The sequence below is a fragment of the Plecotus auritus genome, assembly GCF_963455305.1.
Source record: "Plecotus auritus genome assembly, chromosome: X".
Lineage (NCBI taxonomy): Eukaryota > Metazoa > Chordata > Mammalia > Chiroptera > Vespertilionidae > Plecotus > Plecotus auritus.
In genome coordinates this window covers 60,853,151-60,878,205 of record NC_137784.1, presented here as the reverse complement: position 1 = coordinate 60,878,205, position 25,055 = coordinate 60,853,151, and the positions used below count along the sequence as shown (strand labels likewise).

Sequence of the window (25,055 nt, the reverse complement as noted above, 5' to 3'; positions counted from 1 at the left end):
GCAAGTTCAAAAAGAGTAAAAGATGAAGAGGCTTAAAGAGTCACTGAGACTTTGGAGGCCTTGCTCTGCCCATAGAGAAGTATGAACTTGATGAATAGAATAGTGGAGATCACTGAAATCATAAGGTCTAGGAACTGCGTAAGGTATCAGAATTGTCATTAGTACGGATGTTGAAGTCATTCAAATAAAACTTTGTGATAGTAAATGTAACCAATGAAACCACAAAAGATCTATGATCAATGAAACAATCACATTAGGACAATATTCAAATAAGTTGCTCAAAAATGCAATTGATTTACTCACAGCAGTTGCACTTATATTCATGAACAACATTTTAAAATATTATATACACCAGATGCCTAGCACTGAGATGCCCTCCTCACCCAGACTGGGATGAAACCTGGAAAACATCAATGCCACCAGCCTCCTTGGGCACCCCTAATGCCTCCATGCCTCTTGTAATGGATCCTCCCTTCCCCTCCCCCAATGCTCTTGAGTAAAGGTCACTTATTCCAGTCCCGCCTCAGAGCCAACTGCCAACCTGCCAATCACTAGCAACCTGCTGCCTAACACCTGAGCATGCCTGTCTCCAGCTGCATTGGCCACCTACCCTGGGGACACTCACCTGGCAGCATAAATCTGCAACCCAGCCACTGCCACCTTACAAACCTTGCTTCTGCAGTGCCTTGGCCTTGGTACCCTGTACCTTCAGAAATGGCATCCCCTCCACCCTCATATGTGCGCCAGGACTGCCACCCATATTGTGAGACTGCTGAAAACCACCAGATCAACCAGGAGCTTTACGCTGCTTATGTGTACATGTACATGGCCTTTTACTTTGATTATGATGACATGGCCTTGAATCACTACATCCAGTTTTCCGGCAGTGGTCTATCAAGGAGAGGGAGCAGGCCAAGAGGCTGGTGTGGCTGCAGAACCAGTGAGGGGGCGGGGGCTGCCTCCTCCTGGAGGACATCCACAGGCCATAGCAGGATGAATGGGAAAGCAGTCTGAGGGCCATGGAGTTTGCTAGATGCCTGGCAAGAGAGTGAAGCAGAGCTTGCTCAATCTGCACCAGCTGGCCACCGAGAAGAAGGATGCCCACCTATGCCACTTCCTGGAGAGTCACTACCTGCAGGAACAGGTGAAGTTCATCAAAGAGTTGGGGGACCATATCACCCACCTGTGCAAGATGGGAGCCCCGACATCTGGCCTGGCAGCATACCTCTTTGACAAGCTCACCCTCGGTGCTGGCAAAGAACTGAGCCTGGACTGCCTTCCTCATAGCCATGGAGTGACTTCCCCTGGTCACCATGCTGATCATGCATGTTACTATATTGAACTTGCAAAATGTTCACTTAATTTTTAATGAAAAGTTTTACCATTTCTTCAAATAAAGTTACTGGTTCTTAAATAAATGAAAGTCTTTCTTTGATTCATTTGTGCAAAACCCCTCATCATTTAAGTTTTTAAAACGTATCCAGGAGTATCCACCCACCCATGCCCCAATTACATGCAGCTCAGAATCTCTATTGATGGAAGAAGGAGTTATTCTGTGGTTCCCTGGATGGAAGGAGGAGGTGTTCTGGGGAACCCTGGAAAACAAAATTAATCTTGCCCCTAAAAACAATGTGGTATAAGGAGGTGGGGTGGGCTGAGGTGGATAGTCTTGGGCCCTGGTGAATATGGATAAATGTTGATGGTAAAAGTATAAAACATGGCCTTAAAATCTTAGGGGTGCTTGTTTCTGGAGAAAGAGTGAATAGAATGGGATTGGGCAGGGATTAAAATAGAGGGTTCTTACATTTTACCTGAAATTTTTTAGTTTACTAAAATATGCAAATGTTGTTTTTTTTTTAACATTATCTGGGTAACAAGAAGGAGACCTCAGAAGCCATGTTGGCATAATACCTCTTTGGCAAATTCATCCCGAGCAATACTGATCTTGATAGCTGAGACTTAAGCTGGCTTTCACATAGACATGGGAGTGACTTCCCATGGTTACCATGCTGGACATGCATATTGCCCTTATAAAACATCCAAACATAGTTATTTGCTTCAATTGCAGTCTTTCTTCCATTAAAGTAACACGGTATACCAAACCCCAATAGAAAAACTGAAAAATACAAGGTCAAGGCTGGGGGTAAAATTTCTGATATTGAATAGTAAGTAGATAAAGTCCTCAGAATATTGTCAGTGACTCAGTTCTTTGAAGAATGTAGACGGTAAGGGAAAGCTGAAGCTGGGAGACCAGTTAAGAGATCTTGTAACAGGTCCAGGTGAAAGACAATGGTGGCTTGAACTGTGCTGGTGACTGAGAAAATGAAGAAATATAGACAAATTCCAGATGGACTGGATGAGCTAGCAAGATTTACTTATGGACAAGAGGCAAAGAATGAGAAATAATCTTGGTTCTTGTGTTTAGAATTCAATACCTGGGTTAATGGTTGTACTATTTATTAATTTGGGGACTTTTGGTAAGGGGCATATCTTGGGGAGAAGGGTGGGAACTATGTAAAACCTGAGATGTCTAGTAGAGGTCCAAGTAGAACTATCATGTAGATAACTCTGAGGCCACAGAGGTCTTTATAGACTCAGTGTTTCAAGTTTGTACTGGGGGCTGGGCATGTAGGCACCTTTGGCTTAGCAAGTACCAAGACTTCATATACACAGAAAGAAAACATGTGTTTAGCATAAACTGTGCTGTTTACATAGTCTTGGCACAATGAGACACTTTTATCGATTAGGGAAAGTGGAAAGACTCTCCAAATCAAAGTTTCCAGATACCAGGCCCAATGTCAAAACTCTAAAGGAGGCCTTTCTATAGACAGCAGTGTCAATCCTTCTATGTTAACTAATTCATACACAGTAGGTATTATTTATGCCAAATGGGCCGTTATCATCTACCCACTAGACTGAGCCTGATATAATATCTGTATTTGAGGTATGTAATAAGTAGCATAAGAAAATATTACAACTATATGCCAACAAATTAGACAATATGAAAGAAATAAATTCCAAGAAACAAACAATCCTCAAAAACTGAACCAGGAAGAAACTGAAAAACTGAACAGACAGATTACAACTAATGAAATTGAAGCAGAAAAACAAACAAACAAACAAACAAAGAAAGAAAAATTCCCAAAAAACAAATTTCCTGAACCAGATGGCTTCCCAGATGAATTTTACCAAACATTCAAAGAACTAACACCTATTATTCTCAAATTATTCCAAAAAATTCAAGAGGAGGGTAGACTCCCAAACTCATTTTATGAGGCTATTTATGGTACATATTTCTTCTTAAGTAAACAGTGTTGACAACATGGTCATGAAGATTTGTTTTAGTAACATCTTTATTTAGAATTTTTATATCTTATATTTTCTTTTTCCTAATTCTCATTCCTCTGGTGGTCGCTTTTATTGGGGTTATAGGTGTCTTGTGTACATTTGTGTTCTGTTCCTTCTGTGTTGGATCTTCTTGTGTTGTATTTTGTGCTGTTCATTCAGCGCCTCCACAACAGTTGGCACAACATGGTAGGGAGCAAGCAACATAATCAGACACCCTGAAAGGAGACTCAATCAACGAATAGGACAATAACATTCAAGTCTCAACTACATCAGGAGAACCCAAATATCTCAAGTAGGGGGCCTCCTTAGAATACCCAGCCCTGGAGACCTGAGAGACTACACCACTGTGCCCCACCAAACATCTACTACATAAGACCAATTCAAAAAATCTGGGTGGCATAGCAGTTTGATCTAATACATAGAAACAATTACAAAGAACAGCAAAAGTGGGGAGACAAAGAAACAACCCCTAAATGAAAGAAAATGAGGATACATTAGAAAATGAACTAAACAAAAAAGAGATAAGCAATTCATCAGAAAAAGAATTCAGAGTAATGGTTATAAGGATGCTCAAAATCTGGATACAAAGTTCACCAAACATGAGTAAGAAAAAAAAAGGAGATAAAGAATGACATAGCTGCAATAAAGAACACAATGGAAGGTCTCAACAGTAGACTAGAAGAAGCTGAGGACCGAATCAGTGAGTTAGAAGACAAGATAGAAATAAACATCCAAGCAGAGCAGCAGCTGGAAAATAAAATTAAAAAGCAGGAAGAGAGTTGAAGGGAGCTCTGGGACAACACAAAATGAAACAACATCAGCATAACAGAAGTGCCAGAAGGTGAGGAAGCTGAGCAAAGAATAGAAAACCTGTTAGAAGGAATAATGACAAAAAATTTCCCTGACTTTGGGAAGAAAAAAGTCACACAAGTACAAGAAGCACACAGAGTCTCAAACAAGATGAACCCAAAAAGACCGACAGCAAGACACATCACAATTAAACTGGCAAACAACAAAGTAAGAATCTTAAAGGCTGCCAGAGAGAGACAAAAAGTTACCTACAAGGGATCTCCCATTAAACTATCAACTGATTTGTTAACAGAAACACATAAGGCCAGAAGGGAATGGAATGAAGTATACAAAGTGATGCAAAGCAAGGGACTGAATCCAAGAATACTATATCCTGCAAGGCTATAATTCCAAATTGAAGGTGAAATCAGGAGCTGCACAGACAAAAAAGACAAAAAAAAAAAAAAAAGGCTAAGGCAGTTTGTTATCACAAAGCCAGCAATGCAAGAAATGTTAAAGGGACTGTTGTAAAAAGAAAAAACTTGAAAGATAAGAAGGAACACAGGCATAAAGAATAAAAATGTTAACAAACACCTATTAATAATAACCTTAAACGTAAATGGATTGAATGCTCCAATTAAAAGACATAGGGTAGCTGAATGGATAAGAAAACATGATCCATATATATCTATATATATATAAAGCCAGCGACCTTAATGGCCATAATGTCCATAATGACCAGTTGCTATGATGCCCACTGTGGCCAGCAAATGGGCCTGATCAGGGGGTGGGGCCAGCCATCCAACCTCGTAGCCCCTCTCCCTGGCTGCCCCACCCCTGATCGCACCCCCCACCCCAATAGGAGGTGGGGCTGGCCAGCCAACTTCCTACAGCCCCTCCCCCTGCCAAGCCCCACCACAGATTGGCCCCCCCACCCCAATCAGGGGCAGGGCCAGCCAGCCAACAACCCATGGCCCCTTCCCCAGGCTGTTGGACCCCAATTGGCAACCCCTACCCCTTTTGGGGGTGGGGCCAGCCGGCTCACTGCCCATAGCCCCTCCCCATTTCCAGCCCTGCCTCCAATTGGCCCCCCAACCCCAATCGGGGGTGGGGCCTGCCATCCAATTGCCCACAGCCCCTTCCCCCAACCGGCCTGGACCTGATCAGGCCCCAATCAGGGCAGGCCAGCCAGCCAACTTCCTGCCATCTCCTCCTCCCTACAGGCCCAGCCCCAATCCACCCTGATTGAGGCCGGGCTGGCCAGACTCCACCCATGCATGAATTTATGCACTGGGCCTCTAGTACTGTCTATAAGAGACACACTTTAGAACAGAGGACTCACACAGACTGAAAGTGAAGGGACAGAAAGAAATTTTTCAGTTAAATAGAGACTAAAATAAAAAAAAGGCTGGGGTAGTAATACTTACATCTGACAAAACAGATCTCAAAGTGAAGGCCAGAATGAGAGGTTAGGAAGGCCACTTCATAACGCTAAAAGGATCATTGCAACAAGAGGCTATAAATCTGGTAAACATATATGCACCTAATACAGGAGCATCTAAATATATAAAAACAAATTCTAGATGGTATCAAGGGAGAGATCAACAGCAATACGATCACAGTAGGGGGTCTTTAATATTGCAATGACATCACTGCATAAATCTTCAAGAAAAAAAATCAACCAGGAAACAGCAATCCTAAATGACACTCTAGAACAGATGGAATTAATTGATATCTTCAGAACATTCGACCCCAAAGCTAAGTAATAAACATTCTTCTCAAGTTCACATGGGACATTTGCAAAGACAGAGCAAATTTTAGGACACAAACTACGTCTCTAAAAATTCAAGGAGATTGCAAACTTCTCAAACCAAAATAGTATAAAATTAGAAATCAGCTACAAGAAAAATACTCAGAAACAATCAAATACCTGGAGGCTAAATAGCATGCTATTAAACAATGAATGGGTTGCCAAATATATAAAAGAAGAAATAAAAAACATTCTGGAAACAAATGGAAATGAATACAAAACATTCCAAAACTTATGGGCCACAGTGAAATCAGTCCTGAGAGGTAAGTTCCTAGCACTAAAGGCCTACTTCAAAAAACAAGAAAAACTGGTAATAAGTTACATAACACTACAACTTAAAGAATTAGAAAGAGACCAACATGAAAAACCCAGAACAAGTAGAAGAAAGGAAATAATAAAGATCAGAGTGGAAATAAATGACATAAAGACCAAAAAACAAACCCATAAGAAAAGCAAGCAAACAAAAAATAATACAAAAGATCAATAGAACCAAGAGCTGGTTCTTTAAAAGGATACACAAGATTGATGGACCTCTACCCTGGCTCACCAGGAAACAAAAAAAGAGGACCCAAATGAACAAAATCAGAAATGAAAGAGGTAAAGTAACAACTTACCCCATGGAAAAACAAAGATTGTAATAAAATACTATGAATGACTTTATTCCAGCAAACAGGACAACCTGGACAAACTGTATATATTTCTAGAAAAATACAACTTTTCAAAACTCAATCAGGAAGAGTCAGAAAACCTGAATAGGCTGGTAACTACTGATGAAATTAAAGCAGTAATAATAATAATAAAAAACACTCCCAGCAAAGAAAAACCCTGGTCCAGATTGTTCACAGGACAGTTTTACCAAATATTCGAAGAACTAACACCTCTGCTTCTCAATCTACTCCAAAAAAAATCAAGTTGAAGGAAAACTTCCAAACTCTTTCTACAAGGCCAGCATCACTTTAATCCCAAAACCAGATAAAGATAAGACAAAGAAAGAGAACTACAAGCCAATATCCCTGGTGAACATGGACACTAAAATCATCAATAGCATTTTAGCAAATATGACCCAGCAATACATTAAAAAGATTATACAGCATGACCAAGTGGGAATTTATTCCAGGGATGCAAGGCTGGTACAATATTCCCAAATCAATAAATGTGATACAGCACATAAACAGATTGCAAGACAAAAATCCTATGATCATATCAATCAATGCAGAAAAAGCATTTCACAAAATCCAGCACCTTTTTGGATAAAAACTCTCAGCAAATGGGAATAGAGGGTACATATCTCAACATAATAAAGGCCATATATGACAAACCTCCAGCCAACATCATATTCAATGGGCAAAAACTAAAACCATTTCCCCTAAGAATAGGAATAATATAGGGTGATACCTTTCACCACTCTTGTTCCACATAGTTCTGGAAGTCTCTACCATAGTGATAAGACAAGAAGAATAAATAAAAAGAATCCAAATTTGAAAGGAGGAAGTAAAATTCTCATTATTCACAGATGACATGATGATGTACATAGAAACATGAAGACTCCACCAAAAAACTACATTTAACAAATGAATTTGGAAACATAATAGGATACAAAATAAACATCAAAAAAATCCATAGTTGCCCTAACCAGCTTGGCTCAGTGGATAGAGCGTCGGCCTGCGGACTGAAAGGTCCCAGGTTCGATGCCGGTCAAGGGCATGTATCTTGGTTGCAGGCACATCCCCAGTAGGAGGTGTGCAGGAGGCAGCTGATCCATGTTCCTCTCCCATCGATGTTTCTAACTCTCTATCCCTCTCCCTTTCTTTCTGTAAAAAAAATCAATAAAATATATTTTAAAAAAATCCATAGCATTTTTATAGACCAATAGTGAACTCTCAGAAAAAGAAACTAAAAAAAAATTCCAATTTACCATTGCAAAAAATATTAAGATATCTAGGAATAAATTTAACCAAGGATGTAAAAAAAAAATGTACTTGAAAACTACAGGATGTTGAAAAAAGAGACAAAGGAAGATATAAACAAATGGAAGAATATATCATTTTCATGGATTGGTAGAATCAACATCATTAAAATGTCCATACTACCCAAAGCAATCTACATATTCAATGTAATCCCTATTAAAATACCAACAGCCTATTTCACAGACCTAGAATAAACACTCCAAAAATTTATATTATACCAAAAAAGACCCGAATAAATGCAGCAATCTTTAGAACAAAGAACAAAGTTGGAGGAGTCACAATACGAGATATCAAGTTATACTACAAAGCCACTGTACTCACAACACCCTGGAACTGGCACTAGAGCAGGCATATAGATAAATGGAACAGAACAGAGAATCTAGAAATGGACCCAAACCACTATGCTCAATTAATATTTTCAAAGGAGGCAAGAGTATATATTGGAGCAGAAACAGTCTTTTTAATAAATGATATTGGGAAAATTGGACAGGTACATGCAAAAAAAAATGAAACTAGACCACCAACTTACACCATACACAAGAATAAACTCAAAATGGATAAAAGTCTTAAATGTAAGATGTGAAACAATAAAAGTCCTAGAAGAAACTATAGGTACTAAACTATCATACATCTCTTATAGCAATATGCTTACTGATCTATCTCCTAGGATAATGGAAACTAAGAAGAAAAAAAAATGGGACTATATGAAAATAAAAAGCCATCATATGGCAAAAGAAACCATCATCAAAATAACAAGAGATCTGGGTCTTCAAGATGGAGGCCGACAGGATGGCAGTGAAGAAGAGAGTGTCAGTGAGTGAGGGAGCGAAAGGGGAGTGTGTGGACGTGTGGGGCATGTGAGTGTGTGAGTGAGGGACAGTTAGATCCTGCAGGCCTTTTGGGGGCTTGTGGACCATGCTCCCCTAGCCAGGTAGCCTCTGCAACCACTACAATCCCTCCCCGGGGTAGGTAGCTCTACTGCAGAGGCCATGCCATCTTGAAGGGGAGAGCTGCTGTGACTGGGAGCTCAGCCTCACCTCCACACAGGGTGCTCTTGAGCACAACCTGGGACCCTACAGCTACACCTACCTGGGACCTGCTGCCTTGGCCGTGAACCCACGAACACCAAGACTCCAGCCTCCCTGGCTGTGGGCTCCTAAAAAGTTTTTCTGGAGCAAGACAAAATGGTGGCTGAGTAGGCCGATGTGTCCTGAGCCTTCTCATGGAGCAGACAGAAGAAACAGCTGAATCAGATAACACTGGTGAATTAAACACAGCTGGGGAGACAATCCATGGGCGGAAAGGTCAGAGGTGGCCTGGAGAAAGGTACTATCAGGGATCTGGGCTAGAGAGAGAGAAGCCTGACTACTGGGATGAAAATGTCAAAAGGAAACTGTGCTGCACCAAGTCTGCATCCCTTGGTGACATGTGTAATATTCATCTGTGGAAGGGGATCCACAGGGCTTCTGGCAGCCAGGGAATCTAGATCTCAGTCCACAGCCATTGGAGGCTGCACCCAGAAAGGCAGCTGGAAGTTCTGCATTGGCCGCGCAGCGCCGGCAGGAGAGAGCTGTGTAGCTGTGCGAGTGCTCTGCATTTATATTTTCCTTGATTTTACTTGCTAAACCCAGTACATAGGATCTTTCAATTACAAACACTCACCAAGGCTGCAGTGCAGGTGGAGGTGCAGTTTTGTGGAGGCTGGGGAGCAAGATAGGTAGAGGTGACCAGGAATCCAGCTCTGGGACATTCTGGTCCCTCCAATCCTAAACAGCCATTTTTCTTCTGAAGTGCCAGCCTCTCATGGCAGCACCTGCAGGGCAACTAGCACAGCCACATCTAGCCTTGAGCTCTGCTGGGGAACAAGGAATCTGAATACCCCTAGGGAGCCCTTGGGGACTGGGCTGAGGGGCCATTTGGTCCCAGAACTAACATAGAAACACCCCCACCTAGAGACCATGTCAGAAATAGACACTGTGTAAATACGACTGAAAGCAGGCATAAAAGCAAAGCGGGAAGATTGGTCCTGCCTGCCTGAAACCAAGGCTGTGGAGATAGATACAGAGGAGCAGTGGATTGCTGGGAACTTCAACACAGTGTTGACTACCTAACAGGAAACTCGCAAGTGTCAGATGGAACAGTAGAGAGGGGTCTTAAACCAGCGCCCATGGGGCATTAAAACTCAGCTGAAGCGAATGACACTTCACTACTTCACTTTTTTATTTTTTATCTTTTACTTAAAGGAAAATTATTTTTTTTCTTTATTTTATTTATTTTTAAACCTTTTATTTTTATGGATTGGTGTTCTTCAATCTATTTTTATTTTTCATCGTTATTTTACTTTATCTAATTTTTTTCTTTTCTGCCAACCTTTTCTTTCTCATTTATCCCTTTTTCATCCTGTTTCTCTTCTCCTGTTCCTGATTTAGTTTTTCTCTCTCCTTTCTTTTAACCCCTTGTTAAAAATTGATCGTCTTTATCTGCTTTATCGACGCATTACTATTATAGTAGAATCTGTTGGTTTACTCATATATCTAATTTCCTTTCCCCTGCTCCAAGTCCATGCACCCTTCTCTTTTCTTTTTCTTTGATAGCCATTTTTTATACTATTGTTTTTCCTCTCCTCTCTTGCTTTCTTCTTCTCCTAATTGCTTAACTAGTTTCACTCACCAAACTCAAACCTATTTGCTCTCTACTCTATTCTTCTTTTCCAAAAAATAGATGGAGATAGATAGATAGATAGATAGATAGATAGATAGATAGATAGATTAAAAGGGACATTTTTTGTCAATTTATTTGATTTATTGATTATTTGTATTTTTTACTTTTCTTCTATCCACTCATTCTCTTTCTTCCTCCTTTATATTGAACCGTGGCAATTCAGCCATTAATTCAATTCCTTTACCTTACTTTCTGGAAATAATCTCTTCCTCTAAAGATTCAGTTCCCCTATTTTGTTCGGGGTGTCTGTTGTTTGTGCTTTTGGTTTATTTCTTTGTTTTGTGGAGTTTTATCCCCATATATGTATATTTTTCCCTTCTTTTTTCTTCTTTTTCTTTCCTCTCTTACCTTTTTTCCTTTTCTCAACATAATTTTTGTGCTCTTTTCTCTCCCCTAATTCTCTTTTCCATGGTGGTCACTTTTATTGGGGTTATCAGTGTTGTGAATACATTCGTGTGTTTTTTCCCTCAGTGTTGTTTCTTGTTGAGTTATATTTTGTGTCTTTCGTTTAACATGGTAGAGAGCGGGCCACATAACCAGACACACTGAGAAGAGCAAAAATTGGGAGACAATGAAACAGCCCCCATATGAAAGATAAGGAGGAATTACCAGAATAAGAAGTAAACAATATGGAGGCAAGCAATTTGTCAGAGAAAGAATCCAGAGCAATGGTCATAAGGACGCTGAAAAGGATGGAAGACAAATTCAACAACATGAGTAAGAATCAAGAAGAAATGAAGAAGAACCAGGAGTAAATGAAGAGTGACAAAATTGGAATAAATAACACAATGAAAATTATCAACACTAGACTAGAAGAAGCCAAGGACCACATCAGAGATGTAGAAGACAAGGTAGGAAAAAACACCCAAGTAGAGCAGCAACTGGGAAAAGCACTTATAAAGCAGGAGGAGAGCCTAAGGGAGCTTTGCACAACATGAAACAAAACAACATCTGCGTAATAGGGCTGCCAGAAGGATAGGAAACTTAGAAGGAATAGAAAACCTGTTTGAAGAAATACTAACAGAAAACTTCCCTGATATTGGGAAGAAAAAAAACTCACACAAGTTTAAGAAGCGCACAGAGTCCCAAACAAGATGAAGCCAAAAAGACCTACACAGACACATAATAATTAAATTGGCAAACAGCAACAACAAAGAAAGAATCTTAAAGGCTGCCACAGAGAGACAGAAAGTTACCTATAAGGGGTCTCCCATTAGACTATCAACTGATTTATTACCAGAAACACATCAGGCCAGAAGGTAATCAAATGAAGTACACAAAATGATGCAAAGCAAGGCTATCATTCAAAATTGAAGGTCAGGAGCGGAACTGGGATCTTTTTCTTGATTATCATGTCACGGGTTCTGGATTTAATGGGGGGGAAAGTGTGGAATAGGCCAAGGATCCAAACTGGCGAAATCCCTGATCTTCCCGTCCCTCTTCGGTCTCCGGCTAGCGACGCAGCCAGGAATGGATTGGAATGAGTATAGGGGCTGAAGATTGCAAGCAGCATTTTAGGCGACCTTAAATGTCCAGGGGTGGAGGGGGAGACAAAATGGCAGCAGAATAGACGGATGTGTCCTGAGCCTTGTCCCGGAGCAAATAGAGGGAGCAGCTGAAACGAGTGGAATCCAGCCCAAATTGGTGAAGGAGGCGCAGCTGGTGAGACAGTTTGCAGCTGGGAAGGGCAGAGATCCCCCGATAAAGGTAAAATCAAAGATCTAGGCAGTAGATTCTGCCAGACCTCTGTTCCCAGAAGGTTGGGGAGAAACTACATGGCGCTAAGCCACGTCCCTGAGGACAGGCAAAGCATCTGACTGGAAAAAAAAAAGGGGGGGGGGTCCAAGGGACTGCGGGAGGTAGGGGATTGTAGACTTTGGAGCCTGGATTTGGGATCTAAGCTCAAAGGCAGCCCTGAAGAGCTGCCGGACAGCACAGTGCCGGCAAGAGAGGAACTTGCAGAGACGTGGTCCCTCCTCGCGCTGGGGCCTGTGCCTTTCTCCACTAAACCTAGTTCGTAGGATCTTTAGGATAAAGACACTTACCTATGGCAGAGGTGCAGAAGAAGGGGTAGGCTTGTGGAATCTGGGGAGTGTAGGCAGCAGACAGTCCAGGAAAGGTGGAAGCGAGTCTGGTGCTGAGTCATATCTAAGCCCTGTCACCATTTCCTTCTGAGAGATAGCCCCTCCCTCCAGTCTCCAGGCAACCAATATAGCCACACCCAGATCTCATCCTGAATAACACCATGGAACCTGAATACTACCAAAGGCCATAGGATCTGCCCTAAAGAGATATCTTTAGAAGCTAGGAACCTCAATTACACAGCTACACCGCCAGGGCCCTTCAGAGTGCTTCAGTGGGCCTCGCTGGCGAACTTACTGCGGGTGCTCCTGTGAGCCGCCACTGGGAGTAAGCGCCTATCCATCACAGGTGCAGCAGCGAAAGCTGAGTCTACCCACCCCATAACTACAGAACTCTGGGCATCACAGTCATACCTGTCCAGAGGGCAGGCCCCCTGAGCCACATCACCCCAACAGACAGTTCCTTGGTGCCACTGTGAGTCCCCACTGGGCACGCGTGATTTCAATTAAGGGTGCAAGACAGCAAAAATTGGGATACTCCCCTTCACGGCTGCTGACTTCTAGACACGGAAGTTGTGCCTCTCAAGCTTGCAGGCCTATATCAAGAAAACCCAAATAGCTCAAGTAGGGAGCTACAATAGATTACCAAGCCCAGGAGAACTGAGAGATTACACCAGTAGCACCATCACCAAAAGAACCTAGGTAGCAAAGCAATTGGATCTACAATTAAAACATTACAGGAAAACATGGGGAGACACAAAAGCAACTTCCAAAGGAAAGAAAAAGAGGAATCACCAGAAAGGGAATTAAATGAAATTGAAGCTAGCAGCTTAACAGAGAAAGAATTCAGAGTAATGGTTATAAGTATGTTTAAATGGATGGATGACAAATACACACAACTCAATGACAAATACACACAACTCAATGAGAACTATAAGGAGCTGAATGAGAATGTCACCAACATGAAAAGAAACCAAGAGGAGATGAAGAACGACATAGCTTCAATAAAGAACACATTAGAAGGCTTAAACAGTAGACTAGAAGAGGCTGAGGACCGCATCAGCGAATTAGAAGACAAGGTAGGAAATAACACACAAACACAGCAGCAACTGGAAAGAAGACTTAAAAAGCAAGAGGAGAGCCTAAGGGAGCTGTGGGACAACACAAAACGAAACAATATTAGAATAATAGGGATACCAGAAGGAGAGGAAGAGAAGCAAGGAATAGAAAACCTATTTGAAGAAATAATGACAGAAAACTTCCCTAATATTGGCAAGAAAAAAACTATGCAAGTCCAAGAAGTACATGGAGTCCCAAAAAAGTTGAACCCCAAAAGACCAACACCAAGACACATCATAATAAAATTGGCGAACACCAATGACAAAGTAAGAATCTTAAAGGCTGCCAGAGAGAGACAGAAAGTTACCTACAAGGGATCTCCTATTAGAATATCAATGGATTTCTCAACAGAAACACACCAGGCCAGAAGGGAATGGAATGAAATATACAAAGTGATGCAAAGCAAGGGTCTGAATCCAAGAATACTATACCCAGCAAGGCTATCATTCAAAATTGAAGGTGGAATCAGGAGCTTCACAGACAAAAAAGGGCTAAGAGAGTTTATCACTACCAAGCCAGCAATGCAAGAAATGCTAAAGGGACTGCTGTAAAAAGAAGAAAGAGAAAGGCAAAAAGAAACACAAACACTAAGGAAAAATATGACAACAAACATGTACTTGTCAATAATAACATTAAACGTAAATGGATTAAATGCACCATTCAAAAGACATAGGGAAGCTGAATGGATAAGAAAACATGATCCATATATTTGCTGTCTACAAGAGACCCACCTGAAAGCAAAGGATTCACACAGACTGAGAGTGAAGGGATGGAAAAACATTTTTCAAGCAAATGGAAATGAGAAAAAAGCTGTGGTTGCAATACTTATATCTGATAAAATAGACCTCAAAGTAAAGGCCATAACAAGAAATAAGGAAGGCCACTACATAATACTAAAGGGAGCAATTCAACAAGAAGATATAACTCTGGTAAACTTATATGCACCCAATGCAGGAGCGCCCAAATACATAAAAAAACTCCTGGAAGACACCAAGGGATAGACTGACAACAATACAATCATAGTAGGAGACTTTAATACACCACTGACATCACTGGATAAATCCTATAGACAAAAAATCAGCAAAGAAACAGCAATTCTAAATGATGCACTAGATCAAATGGACCTAATTGACATCTTCAGAGCATTTCACCCCAAAGCCATGAAATACACGTTCTTCTCAAGTGCACATGGGACATTTTCAAAAATAGATCACATACTGGGTCACAAGCAAAGTCTCCCCAAATTTAAAATGATTGAAATCATATCAAGCATTTTCTCAGACCACAATGGCATAATATTAGAAATAAACTATAATAAAAACATTCCAAAAAATTCAAACACATGGAAGCTGAATAGCATGCTATTAAACAATGATTGGGTGAGCAACGAGATCAAAGAAGAAATTAAAAACATCCTGGAGACTAATGACAATAAAAACACAACAATGCAATTGCTATGAAAAACAATGAAAGCAGTCCTGAGAGGGAAGTTTATAGCTCTACAGGCCTACCTCAAAAAACAAGAAAAAATGCTAATAAATGATCTAACTCAACAACTCAAAGAATTAGAAAGAGAGCAACAAGAAAAGCCCACAGTGAGCAGAAGGAAGGACATAATAAAGATCAAAGTAGAAATGAATGACATAGAGATGAAAAAAACAATACAAAAGAATAACAAAACCAGGAGCTGGTTCTTCAAAAGGATAAACAAGATTGATGAACCTCTAGCCAGGCTCAACAAGAAGCAATAAGAGAGGACCCAAATAAACAAAATCAGAAATGAAAGAGGTGAAATAACAACAGACCCCACCGAAATACAAAGGATTGTTAAAAAATACTATGAACAACTCTATTCTAACAAACTACACAACCTGGGGGAAATGGACACATTCCTAGAAAAATACAACCTTCCAAAACTCACTCAGGAAGATTCTAAAAATCTCAATAGGCCAATAACTATGGAAGAAATTGAAGCAGTCATCAAAAAGCTCCCAGCAAACCAAAGCCCGGGGCCAGACGGCTTCACAGGGGAGTTTTACCAAACATTCAAGGAAGAACTAAAACCTATCCTCCTCAGACTATTTCAGAAAATTCAAGAGGAAGGAACACTTCCAAGCTCCTTCTATGAAGCCAGCATCACCCTAATACTAAAACCAGATAAAGATAACACAATGAAAGAGAATTACAGGCCAATATCCCTCATGAATATAGATGCCAAAATCCTCAACAAAATTCTAGCAAATCGAATCCAGCAGTACATCAGAAAGATCATACACCATGACCAAGTAGGATTTATCCCAGGGATGCAAGGATGGTACAATATTCGCAAATCAATGAACGTGATACATCACATAAACAAATTGAGAGATAAAAACCACATAGTCATATCAATTGATGCAGAAAAAGCATTTGACAAAATCCAACACCCTTTCTTGATAAAAACACTCAGCAAGGTGGGAATAGAAGGATCATACCTAAACATAATAAAAGCCATATATGACAAACCCACAGCCAACATCATACTCAATGGGCAAAAACTAAAACAATTTCCCCTAAGAACAGGAACAAGACAGGAATGCCCACTCTCACCACTCCTGTTCAATATAGTGCTGGAAGTACTAGCCATTGCAATCAGACAAGAAGAAGAAATAAAAGGCATCCAAATTGGAAAAGAAGAAGTAAAACTGTCCTTATTCGCAGATGACATGATACTGTACATAGAAAACCCTAAAGACTCCATCAAAAAATTACTAGACTTAATAAATGAATTCGGCAATGTAGCAGGATACAAAATTAATGCCAAGAAATCTATGGCATTTCTATATACCAATAATGATCTTACAGAAAGAGAGACTAAAGCAATCCCATTTACCATCGCACCAAAAAAATTAAGATACCTAGGAATAAACTTAACAAAGGAGGTAAAAGACCTATACACGGAAAACTACATGACACTGAAAAAAGAGATAGAGGAAGACATAAACAGATGGAAGAACATACCATGTTCATGGATTGGTAGAATCAACATCATCAAAATGTCCATACTACCCAGAGCAATCTATAAATTCAATGCACTTCCCATTAAAATACCAAAGACATATTTCACAGACCTAGAACGAACTTTCCAAAAATTTATCTGGAATAAAAAAAGACCCAGAATAGCTGCAGCAATCCTGAGAAAGAATCACAAAGTAGGTGGGATATCAACACCAGATATCAAGATGTATTACAAAGACACTGTTCTTAAAACAGCCTGGTACTGGCACAAGAACAGACATATAGATCAATGGAATAGAATAGAGAACCCAGAAATTGACCCAAATCACTATGCTTAATTAATATTTGACAAAGGAGGCACAAACATACAATGGAGTCAAGACAGTCTCTTCAACAAATGGTGTTGGGAAAATTGCACAGACACATGCAAAAAAATGAAGCTAGATCACCAACTTACACCATACACAAAAATAAACTCAAAATGGATAAAGGACTTAAACATAAGACAGGAAACGATAAAAATACTAGAGGAATCCACAGGCAGAAAAATCTCAGACATATGCTGAAGGAACTTCTTCACTGATACTGCTCCTAGGGCAATGGAGACTAAAGAGAAAATAAACAAATGGGACTACATCAAAATAAAAAGCTTTTGCACAGCAAAGGAAACCATCAATAAAACAACAAGAAAGCCCACTGCATGGGAGAACATATTTGCCAATGATATCAATGATAAGGGTTTAATCTCCAACATTTACAGGGAACTCATGCCACTCAACAAAAAGAAGATAAACAACCCAATCAAAAAATGGGCAACTGATCTAAATAGACACTTTTCAAAAGAAGACAGAAGGAAGGCCAAGAGACATATAAAAACCTGCTCAAAGTCACTAATCATCAGAGAGATGCAAATCAAAACAAAAAATCGGTGCCATCTCACACCTGTCAGATTTGCTATTATCAACAAATCAACAAATGACAAGTGCTGGTGAGGATGTGGACAAAAAGGAACCCTCGTGCACTGCTGGTGGGAATGCAGACTGGTGCAGCCACTGTGGAGAACAGTATGGAGTTTCCTCAAAAAACTAAAAATGAAACTCCCTTTTGACCCAGTGATCCCACTTCTAGGACTATATCCCAAGAAACTAGAAACACGAATCAGAAAGAATATATGCACCCCTATGTTCATAGCAGCACAATTCACCATAGCTAAGATTTGGAAACAGCCTAAATGCCCATCAGCAGATGAGTGTATTAAAAAACTGTGGTATATCTACACAATGGAATACTATGCTGCGGTAAAAAAGAAGGAGTTCCTATCATTTGCAACAACATGGATGGAGATGGAGAGTATTATGTTAAGTGAAATAAGCCAGGCAGAGAAAGATAAGTATCACATGATCTCACTCATTTGTGGAATATAATGAAAGGCATAAAATGATGAACAAGAACAAATCCAGAGACTGAGAAACGTCAAACAGCATGTCATACCACAGGGAAGGTAGGGGAGGGTGGGGGTAAAGGGGAGAGATCAACCAAGGGACTTGTGTGCATGCATATGAGCCTAATCAATGGACACAGACAACAAGGGGGTGGGACATAAGTAGGGGGTGGGGGGTTATGGGGGAATAACTTGTGTTTTTGCCTCCCTGACAAAGTTTATATAAGGTTACAAAAAGAAACTGACAGCCAGTTTGAAATTTAATTGCCATGGCCTAGAGCAAAGAATATCCTTACATGATATTATTCTACAATGTCATTAAATTTTAGATATTTTACAACAGCATATTGTACAATTATCCCAAACAAACTTACAAACTAATTCTTGGAATGTTTGGCAGCAATTAAAAAAAAAAAAAAAAAGGACATGAAAGGATATAATCCCTTTCAGAAGAAATAAAGGTGCTGGGAAGGCACTTGAGCATTCTATATTGACCCCTCTTGCCTTTTGTGCCAAGAGGGACCCTCTTCTCACAATCCAATTGCCCTCAGCTGTTGCCTAAGCTTTCTGTTCATGCTGAGCTTGAAGCCTCGTGGTGGCTGGTACAATGGATCTGTCTCTCACCCAATCATGTGAGCTGGGCCCTCCCTGGAGAAGAAACCTGAGCTCCCCGAGATATGTGATCAGTGCTGAGGCCCCGCCAGCAGGCCAGGGGATCCCAAGGCAGGTACTGGGCGTGGAGGCCACGGGGCCATAGGCTACCAAGGAGACAGAACTGAACCTCACATCACCCTGCTTGGCCCCGGAGGATGACTGGTTAGCCAGAGATGGGTAAGATTCCTCAGGGAAGGAACAACCTAAGACAGGCACAGTTGCAGAGGGCCCATCAGGAGAGAACTTGGGGATCAACAGAGGTGGGGCACAGACCCTCACCCCCCCAACCTTGCAGGGGCCTGAAACCTCACCCCGTCTGAGGGAGGTCTCCTGCCCCCATGGCTGCTTTGCTTCCCACGCCCAGCTCAGATCGGGACACAGGTGACAGACAGTGACTTGGCCCAGCTCGAATTGGGACCCAGGTAACAGACAGAGACTTGGCCGACAGCAGCTGCCCTATATCTAAATCCAGCCTAGCACCAGGAATGCTCAGGGCCTACTCAAGAATGCAAATAATCCTTTCCACTAATATTTACAGGGTAAATTAAGATTTTTGGTAGAGTATTAAATTTGACAGTAAAATAATAATCAAGTTTTCAGATTAATTTAAATAGGCTAATTGAAATAAGTGAATATTCAAGAAAATTTAATTGTACTGGACAAAAAGCCGTTCCTAATGTGGTAACTAATATTTCTATTGGTAGTTCATCTCAGGGTAAAATTCCTAAACATGCAATGAAACTAAAGCAGTCATATTTTTGTGCAAAAAATTAAAATTTAAAGTTATCAAGACTGCATTATAAAAGTTACAAAAGCCTCCATTAATCAAAATAGGGGGGATAGAAGGGTAATATCATGTAAGGAAAAATATCCTATAAGTAAATTACATCTAGAAAACTTTTACTTTACAAAATTAGTTTTCATTTGTAATGCTAACAGCAAGACACCCATGAAAAACACACATGGTGTCTAAATAAGACAAAGGAAAATCGTTTGGGCAAAAATAAAAAGGATCCCAAATCAATTATATAGAAAAGATTCCTTTATTAACTTTTGGTCGAGAATATGTTTGTATATTTTCAGAAAACAACTCCAAGACCATGTGGATTCCTGCAACAGAGAGGAATTGACAGGTCTGCTCCAACCACAAAGACAAGAGGAGAAACAGTCCAGAGATGGAAGACGCTGACGACACCTTGTCACGCTAGCAGTCAGCAGCTGTGCGATGCAGCAGCTTGCCTAGGACCAAACCAGAGAGGGTCGGACCTGCATTGCCACCATGTGCCCACCATCCAGATATCATTGCTGACATGTACACTTAAGGAACTGTTTGACATTGAAACGGGGACTCAGAACTGTTGGACATGGAAATTGGGACTCAATCATTTTTTGTTATTATATGTTTATTTCTAGTCTGCAGAGGCAAGATTTTTTTAAAAAAATGAAATGGGGAAAAAATAGATACAGAGGCAAAAAAGCATTGAACAGCCTGTCAAACTACTGTGGGAAGGCAGAGGAGGTTGCGGTTGGGGGGGCGGTGGCTGTAGGAGATCAATCAAAGGACTTGTACGCATGCATATAAGCATAACCAATGGATAAAAAACACTGGGGGGGGGGGCAGGTAAAGGCATGTACTGGGGGGAAGGGGAGGCCGGGGGGAAGTCAATGGGGGAAAAAAAAGGAGACATATGTATTACTATTTGTAATACTTCAAACAATTAAAAAAATAAATAAATTTAAAAAATAAATAAAACTTCATGTGAAGAAGAAAATAAAATAAAATAAAATAAAAAGTTAGACAAATAATGGATTTGAGACCTTTCTTTTCTAATATAGGAATTTAGTACTATGAATTGACATGCAAGTACTGCTTTAACCTACAAATGTTGATAGGCTGTGCTTTTGTTTTCATAATTTATTTTTCAATGTTTGTGTTGTTTGAAAATGTATCAATAGCTTCCAATTATTTGAGTGTTTTTAGATATCTTTATGTTAATGATTTCTAATCGAATTTCACTGTGATCAGAGAACATTTCTCGCATTATATGAACAACATTATATTTATTGAACCTTGTGTGGAATCCCAGAATATGGTTTATCTTGGTAAATGTTCTATGTCCAAAAATAATGTGCTACTAAGGAATATGTTTCTAAAGTTTCTTCACTCTATGATTCTTCCTAACATGACTATGATCTCTTCTTTTTAATTCTTTTTCTTTTCCTGATTATAACAAATAATACCCAATGGTTGTCTGCAAGAGAACTCTGAGGTTTTTTGAAATCTGCTATTGTATTGACTATTCAGAAAGTGGTTATTTTATTTTTAAGTAGTTAAAAAATAACTCTTACCATTTGCAACAGCCTTGATGAACCTGGAGAGCATTATGCTAAGTGAAATAAGCTAGTCAGAGAAAGATAAGTATCACATGACCTCACTCATAAATGAATTTAAGAACAAAATAAACTGATGATGAAAAATAGACCTAATGACATAGAAGTATGGAACAGACTGTTGAACCTCAGAAGGAAGGCAGGAGAGGGTGGGTGGGAAGAGATCAATCAATGAACTTGTATGCATATATGCATAACTGGTGGACACAGACAGTGGGTTGATGGGGGCCTGGAGGGAGGTGGGAGTGGGCTAGAAGAGGTCAATGCGGGAAAAGGGGACTTATGTAATACATTCAACAATAAAGTTAAAAAAAGAAAAAAATAGTTTAAAAAGGTAACTGAATCATGTTGGTAAACTAAACACAATTATCTGCACACATATACATACACACACACACAAGAAAGGATGCCATCATGAGACCAGAAATTGTGAGGCATTCTTTAAAGACAGGATAAGCAGAGGCTATAAGAATGGTTAATTCAGAGAACTTGACACATTTGCAATAAAAAACCTGGGCACATTCAGAGAAACCTTAAGAGCAGTAAATGAAATTGCAACGAGGGTCCTTGGTCAACTGTGAGATTAAAGAGCTACTCTGTGAACTGCAGATCTGTTTTACCTTGCTCAGCTCTAACCCTCCCCACCCCTACTTACATAGGACAGTAAACACCTGTAGTTTTGTACCCCTTTAATCATACTAAACTACATTCTAAGACAGTGAATGAATATAAGATAATAGCAGACCTGGAGAGAAGGGAAACTATAGGAAACATCTACAAAGAAGAAAAAAAGCACTAGTCTTCCAAGGTCAGAAATATCATACTTGTTTTGGTACCTGTAACCTCCATGCCATGTATCCCCAAAGGAAAAACAAAACAAAACAAAAAAACACTGAATAACTGACACACTCCACCTGGCCATTTGGAACAGAAGTCTAGTAGTGAAATGGAAATCACAATTCTAGATCAGATGCATACTAATTACCTAGGTTGATCAAATAAGTCTTTTATCCATAAATATAAATGAACAAAGGTTTTCCAGATGTCTGAGGAAGGTACAGGAGAAGACCACAATGAACACACAGAACTACTTCATTTCGGGGTGGCGGGGGGGAGAGACCCACATAAAATACAGGAAACAAAAGAGAATTTTACCAAAAATTCAAATTCATATTGTCAGAATTTTAAGGGAAGAAAATGGATTTATAAAATAAAATAAAAAATGTTGACCACAGAAGGAAACAACTAGAGGACAGATAAAGTTCCTGCAAGATTGAAATATTATTGCAAAATTTAAAACGTCAAATGTCTGGTGCTCAGGGTAGATTTTCCCTGCCTCATCCAGGCTATGATGGAACCTGGCACATGTCCATGGTTCACTGCCCACTTGAGCCCCCCTTATGGCCTCCCTATTTCCCTCCCCACCTGCCTCAGTAAGGCATTATCCCCCCCTTTTCCCTCTCCCCTCTATCTCAACACTCACAAGTAACTGCTCTATCTCCCATCTTCCAGTCCCATTTTCTGTCTTCAGGTACTAACTCAGAGCCAATTGTCAACTGCCTGTAGCCTAACACTGGAAAACAGCACAACCCTCTCTGGCCACATTGGTTGCTCACTCACTCCTGGGACACTCCAAGGCTGACCCCATAGCTCCAGCTCCAGTGTCCACGCTGCCTTGGTCTTGGGGCCCCACCCCCACACCCGTGCTGCTAGCCTTGGCGATCCCTACACTCTCATCTGTGCGACAAAACTACCACCCCGAATGCAAAGCTGCCATTAACAACCAGATAAACCTGGAGCTCCATACCTCCTACATGTATCTTCTGTGGCCTTTTACTTTGATCGTGATGATGTGGCCTTGAATCACTTCAGCCAGTTCTTCCTTCCACAGTCAAACAAGGAGAGGGAACATGCGGAGAAGCTGATGTGGGTGCAGAACCAGCGCAGGGGCCTTATCTGCCTGCGCAACATCAGCAAGCCTGAGGAAGAGAACTGGGAGAGTGGCCTGAGCGCCATGGAGTGCGCCCTGCACCTGATGAAGAGAGTGAACCAGAGCCTGCTCAATCTGCACCAGTTGACCACCGAGAAGAAGGATGCCCATGTGTGTAACTTCCTGAAGCTTTACTACCTGGCGAGAAGGTGAAGTTCATCGAAGAGTTGGGGGACCATATCATCAACCTACCCAAGATGGGAGCTCTGGAATCCAGCCTGGCAGAACATATCTTTGACAAGCTCACCCTGGGTCCCAGCAAAAACTGAGACTGGACTGCGTTCCTCATAGCCATGGGGTGACTTCCCCTGGTCACCATGCTGAGCATGCATATTACCATATTGACCTTGCAAAAAGTTCACTTAAGTTTTTATGTTCAAGTTTTATGGTTTCTTCAAATAAAGTTATTGTTTCTTAAATAAATTAAAGTCTTTCTTTGTATTTCTTTGTGCAAAACCCTCACCTTTTAAGTTTTTAAAATGTATCCAGCAGATGATTGGATTACAAATGGTGGTACAGAGAAAAAAAGATGATGGCTGGCAGGACAGAGGTGAAGGAGAGGTTGGGAGTGAGTGAGGGGATGAAAGGAGAGTGTGTGTATGTGTGTGGTGTGTGTGTGAGGGAGTGAGAGACAGTTAAATCCAGCAGGAGCAGTAGGGGCTGGCCGACCAGACTCTCTTGGACAGGGAAAGACTACCACCACTGTGGGCACTCCCCGAACTGCGGGACTCTGCACAGAGCCCATACCATCTTGAAGGGGAGAGCGGGCTCTTCTAGGAACTCATCAGCACCACCACCCAGACAGGCCTTGGACACTGCCCCCGACCTGGCAGCCACTCCAGCCAAAATCCTGCTGCCCCACTCACAGACCCGAGGACCCTGGGACCTCCACCTACAAAAGTGCACTGCTCCCACAGCAGTAAATGCAACTTCCCCCCTCCCCAGTGGCAGACATCCAGACACCACATCCATTCGTTTCCAGTGTGCAGACTCCCAGGGCACACCATTCCACAGGCAGCTTTTGGGAGCTACTGTGAACCCCCACTGGGTGTGATTCTGTACAGACAAGGGCAAGCTACACTGCATTAGAAATTCTGAATTCCCTCTTCCTGAATAACTTCCCACAGACAACCCAGCTGTGCCAGGGACCCTCAGAGTGCATCAGAGCTCTGCGATGGCAAAGGCACTGCCACAGTCATGCATTTCCAAGGAGCAGGCCCCCTGAGCCCATCTATCCACAGGGCGCTCTGGGGAGCTGCTGCACAACTTCAGTGCCAGGGCCCCTCAGAGTGCGTCAGAGCTCTGAGCCTTCAAAGGCACTTCCAGAGTTGCACAGTTCCAAGGAGCAGGCCCCCTGAGAACATCTATCCACAGGGGGCTCTGGGGAGCCACTGTGATCCCCGGCTGCTTGCGATCTTGGACAAACAGAGACACACTCCCTCCTGAAGTAGAAATTCTGAATTCACTCATCCTGGACACCTGCCCACAGATGCCTCAATTACGTGGCTTCAGTGCCAGGGCCCTTTAGAGTGCTTTAGTGAGCTGCACTGGCAAATGCACCACGGGTGCCCCTGTGAGCCACCACTGGGAGCGCATGCCTAGCCAACCACAGGTGCAGCAGCAAAAACTGAGTCTTACCACCCCACAGCTTCAGAACTCTGGACACTACAGTCACACGCTTTTCCAGTGTGCAGGCCTCCCAAGCCCATCCATCCACAGGCAGCCCTTGGGCGTTGCTGTGAGCCCC

The 25,055-nt window shown here is 41.3% G+C and overlaps 1 pseudogene across 1 annotated transcript; it reads left to right on the top strand.

Annotated features, from left to right (window-relative positions):
- The first annotated feature begins 1,033 nt into the window (after positions 1-1,033).
- Positions 1,034-23,577, top strand: LOC308240143 (ferritin heavy chain-like; annotated as a pseudogene). Its single transcript has 2 exons — positions 1,034-1,294; positions 22,956-23,577. The product of its transcript is annotated as a ferritin heavy chain-like (transcript).
- Positions 23,578-25,055: the final 1,478 nt, after the last annotated feature.